This window comes from Bombina bombina, chromosome 7 (genome assembly GCF_027579735.1).
Source record: "Bombina bombina isolate aBomBom1 chromosome 7, aBomBom1.pri, whole genome shotgun sequence".
Taxonomy (NCBI): domain Eukaryota; kingdom Metazoa; phylum Chordata; class Amphibia; order Anura; family Bombinatoridae; genus Bombina; species Bombina bombina.
The window spans coordinates 550,096,864-550,102,699 of NC_069505.1; positions in this window are offsets into that span (position 1 = coordinate 550,096,864).

Genomic DNA, 5,836 nt, shown 5'->3' on the forward strand with positions numbered 1-5,836 from the left:
ACAAGTTCTTAGGCTCCTCCTCAAGTTATTAGGCTCTCCTACAGGTTCTTAGGCTCCCGTACAGGTTCTTAGGCTCCCGTACAGGTTCTTAGGCTCCTGTACAGGTTCTTAGGCTTTCCTACAATTTATTAGGCTCCCCTACAAGTTCTTAGGCTCCTCTACAAGTTATTAGGCTCTCCTACAGGTTCTTAGGCTCCCGTACAGGTTCTTAGGCTCCAGTACAGGTTCTTAGGCTCTCCTACAAGTTCTTAGGCTCCAGTACAGGTTCTTAGGCTCTCCTACAAGTTCTTAGGCTCCTCTACAAGTTATTAGGCTCTCCTACATGTTCCTAGGCTCCCCTACAACTTCTTAGGCTCCTCTACAAGTTCTTAGGCTCCAGTACAGGTTCTTAGGCTCTCCTACAAGTTCTTAGGCTCCTCTACAAGTTCTTAGGCTCCTGTACAGGTTATTAGGCTTTCCTACAATTTCTTAGGCTCCCCTACAAGTTCTTAGGCTCTTCTACAAGTTCTTAGGCTCCTCCTCAAGTTATTAGGCTCTCCTACAGTTTCTTAGGCTCCCGTACAGGTTCTTAGGCTCCCCTACAAGTTCTTAGGCTCCTGTACAGGTTCTTAGGCTTTCCTACAATTTCTTAGGCTCCCCTACACGTTCTTAGGCTCTCCTACAAGTTCTTAGGCTCCTCTACAAGTTATTAGGCTCTCCTACAGGTTCTTAGGCTCCCCTACAAGTTCTTAGGCTCTCCTACAAGTTCTTATGCTCCCTCCCCTACAAGTTCGTAGGCTCCCCTACAAGTTCTTAGGCTTTTAATGTGGCTTAGCCCTTGTCATCTAATTATGTGGTTGTTCTTTGGTACTTCAACTGGCTTTGACTAATCTGTTGGCTTATTTCTGACCCTGAACTCTTCTTTATCAGCTAATACCTCACCTGGACTGTTTATTGTTGTTACCTTCTGGCTTGCTTCAAGTCTTTAGTTACACCTGCATTTTGCGCCTAAGTTGGACTTAGGCTTCAGCTTGCTTGCTAACTTCAGCACTTACATCCAGCATCCAGTCAAGGACTAAATACCATTACTGAATGGGAGACGCAGCAGAATTGACACCAGTACTGCAATAAAGTGTTGGGAACATTATTTTTGTATTTTTGTTGCTTTCTCCACTTTGGATGCAACAGGATCAATCTGTTAGGCCGCACCTTGGAATGAGCAGATATTAGGAGCTGTGGTTCATCTGCCACTCGTATGACAAGCTGTCTTTGGTGAGTCACTACTTGCACTTTGCTGAGCACTGACAGCTCATAATCACATCACTTATATATCTACAGGTTGTGCTGCATATGGATGCCTGCTTTTTTACTTATTTAGGGCTAGATTACAAGTGGAGCGCTAATTTATCTTGTGCTTGTAAACGGGCAAATTCGACCCATTTACGGGCATACGATAAATAACCAACCATTACAAGTGGCTGGTTATTGCTTTTGCAAACTTGCGGTAGCAATTACCCCTGGTTAATTTTTAAAATAACCCCCAATTACCCCGAAAATAAAGAATATTGTTTGTTTTTTAATTTAAAAAAAAAAAGGAAATGTGGGGTGTTAGAATTAAAACGGCACTGAAAAGTGCGTTTAAATAGCGACCCTATGGGAAATGTGTGTTGCCTGTAATTATATATGTATCTATACATTTTCATATGTATATATATATATATATATATATACATATATATATATATATATATATATATATACAATCTGCTGCTCATTGCTGCATGACTTACCCCCTTTGCTGCGCTACTTCTCGTGCCTTATCTGACGGCATGAGAATGTGACTTTAAAGCCTATGGAAGCACACTCTTGTGAACGCAAAGCTTCTGTGCAATGCAAACATGAGGGCACGTTTACATTGCACTTAACTTGTAATACCAGCGCACTTTTGCGTGCGCTGGTATTACTAAGTGGAGAGCAAATATCAGTTTTGCAGAAGTGATATTTTTCGCTCCACTTATAATCATGTCTTTAAAGGGACAGTCTACACTAAAAATGTTATTGTTTAAAAAGATAGATAACGCCGTTTTACTACCCATTTCCCAGCTTTTCACAACCAACATTGATATATTAATATACTTTATAACATTTAAACTTCTAAATGTCTGCCTGTTTCTAAGCCACTATAGGCAGCCTCTTAATCACATGCTTTTTTATTTGCTTTTCACAACAGGAGACTACTATTTCATGTGGGCCACATAAATAACATTTATAAGTTATTTAAGAGTCAGCACAACACAGCACTAATTGACTAAAATGCAAGTCAATAGATAATACATTAAAAGTCATGTGATCAGGGGGCTGTCAGAAGATGCTTAGATATAAGGTAATCACAGAGGTAAAACGTATATTAATATAACTGTGTTTGTTATGCAAAACTGGGGAATGTGTAATAAAGGAATTATCTATATTTTAAAGCAATACAAATTCTATTGTAGACAGTCCCTTTAATATTTATTTCAATATTTTATGTTTGCCAATCTAATTTAGCAAACAATTTACACAAGCATTATTGCATTAATTTTAATAGCTGGTGTATGGATTAGGAAAAGTGTCTGGGTTTTTTATTATGCATAACAGGAAAATCTTGTTAAACACTATAAATATAACCATAAGTTACAGACATTTCGGTGTTATTTGTAGGGATTTTCCCCAATATTTATAGAATCATAGTGCATGCCACCAATACAAATGTAAAACATGATTGCTAATTAATTCAATATTGATTAAATCCGTATAATGGGATTAAATGCATTTTTTTTTACTTAAAGGGACACTGTACCCAAAAAATTTCTTTCGTGATTCAGATTGAGCAGGCAATTTTAAGCAACTTTCTAATTTACTCCTATTATCAATTTTTCTTCATTCTCTTGCTATCATTATTTGAAAAAGAAGGCATCTAAGCTTTTTTTTTGGTTTCAGTACTCTGGACAGCACTTTTTTATTGGTGGATGAATTTATCCATCAATCAGCAAGGACAACCCAGGTTGTTCACCAAAAATGGGCCGGCATCTAAACTTACATTCTTGCATTTCAAATAAAGATACCAAGAGAATGAAGAAAATTTGATAATATGAGTAAATTAGAAAGTTGCTTAAAATTTCATGCTCAATCTGAATCACGAAAGAAAATTTTTGGGTACAGTGTCCCTTTATAGGGACGTGAAACACAAAAAAAATTATTTTGTGATTCAGATAGAGCATACAAATTTAAACAACTTTCCAATTTACTTCTATTATTTAATTTGCTTCCTTCTCTTGTTATCCTTTGCTGAAAGGCTTGTATACATAAACTCAGGAGCAGCAAATAACCAAGGTTCTAGCGGCTGATTGGTGGCTGCATATATATATATATATATATATATATATACCAATTGTCATTGGCTCACTCATGTGTTCAGTTAGAAACCTGTAGTGCATTGCTGCTCCTTCAACAAATGATACCAAGAGAACAAAAAAAAATAGATAATAGAAGTAAATTAGAAAGTTGTTTAAAATTGTATTCTCTATCTGAATCATGAAAGATTTTTGGGGGGGTTTCATGTCCCTTTAACAGGACATAATACTTAAAACATTTTCTCTGTTCATTACAAAAAATAATATTTAAAAGTATATTACAGTGCATTGCTTTTTGAAAAAATAGATGTTTCTGTGCTGAATAAACCGACTTTTTGTGGGCCCGTTTGTGGGCTCCCGGCCCATAAGTGGCTGGTTATTGCTTCTGCAAGCTGTCAGACCTCTCTGGTGAATGTTTAAAATGTTCTCCAACTGCCCCAAGAACAATTGTGCAGTGCCTTTTTGCAAATAAAACATATGAGCATTTTGCTTTTTTAAATTTCACTAAGCAATTTTTTTTTTAATTCTTTTTTTATTAAAGAAACACAGGTACAAGGAGATATATATCAGTATTTACAAGGCATAGTTATAAGAAATTAAAGAAATGCTACATACTAAACATCTGTATATTAACATTTGTGGTATAGTTGCCATTGAGCGTTACAGAAGAAGGTGGTATATTTCTCAAAGGTATATATGCACTATGCAAATCTGAATACAAAGGATTGAGACTGTATAAAAGAGATCTGAACATTGAGAGGTACATAAAGGACTAGTCGAGTATATTTTGTACTAAACCTGTGCCTCTTAATTTTTTTTATATTAACAACTAAGAACAGAACAAAACATACAACAAAACGTAAAACCAAATATTAACACTGGTGGTATGCCCAAAAGGGTATACTAATTCTCGTTGCAGTAGGTATAACAGGTAATATGCAGCTTTATAGATGAAATATATGTATATGTGGTGCTCACATAGCAAAGAAACCAGGTGACATTCAGTTGTGCATATATATATATATATATACGCAAACACACATACATACAAATACATACCCACACATACAAGTCGTTGTAGATGAAACTAATAAAGTGAAACAGCAGACTTTTATAATATGAGATGAGGTAAGCCAATGCATGAAAAACCAGTTGCATCATTCAATATGAAGAGAGAGGCAGCACTGAAAGATAATTAGCAGGAATGTTTAAGTAATGCTACTAATGTCTAGGCTATACTGTGGAAACAGAGACTGGGCAATCCCAGTATATTAAACGCAAGTGATGCATGATACTGCAAATAATTCTATTAATAAAGTAATACAGCATGCTTCTGCATATAGAGTAAACTGAAGTATATCAGAATAGAAAATACAAATTGCATCCTACAATGTAAAAAAAAAAAAAAATAGAGGCAGGATTGAGAAATCTTTAATAAAATCTATAAGCAATAATACCAATGTCTAGGTTATACGGTGGAAACAAATCAGGAGTTTTCAGCATGGGAAACTGGGCGACCTCAATATTTTAACTCTAAAGTATGTAACTCTAAGAAAGGGAAACAGTATTTTCCTACATATACACATAGAAAGCAAACTGAGGTATCAGAGTATAAAATGCAAATTGTTTCATTCAATGTGATGACTGGGACAGCATTGATAGGGAGTGAACACAATCTGCATTGCTGTATACTTGCTGTTGAATATTTAAAATAATAATTAAAAAAAAAAGGATTGCAGGCATATTTTTTATCAAGGTTGTAAGCAACCTGTCATAAGTCATAAGTAAAATGATGGTGCACTGCAATCTCTTTAAAGCAGTCCCTTATGGAAGTCCCAAACATGAGGGGGGTGAATTAATACCCTATCTCTGCAAAGGATATCATCCAACTCCTACATGAGCAGGGAGAGGATGAACCCTGTAAACAAAGCATGAGTGAACAGGACATAAACTGCCCCAAGTGTGGAATGAGAAATATATTGCAGCTGTCCCTGAAAAGGTCCTGCAGAGCTTTACATCTTTTCTATCCAGACAGTCTGCCCAGGTATTGCTCCACGGGAATGGTCTCATAAGTTTATAACACTGAGGGTTCCTCTGAGAGCAGCCAGCTGCTAGTAGCTCCGGAGCTGACATCAGTAAATAAAATAGGCACAAGTCTGTTACGTTTAAACTGACCTCATGGCATGTTTCTGCAGTCTTAGGTGGGAGTCTCAGTGATCCAAGAGATATATCCTCTGAGCAGCAGTTATGAGAGTCCAATATGAGAACAGTTAGGTTGTCAGCATACTTCACATAGCCACGCTGTATTGCATACCCCCCAACTGTCCCGATTTTCGCGGGACAGTCCCGATTTTAGGGGTCTGTCCCCCTGTCCCGGGTTGCTAGCCATCTGTCCCGATTTGCCCCAGGCATAAAAAAAAAATATATATATATATTTTTTTTTAAATTCTGTTGGGCCCATACTC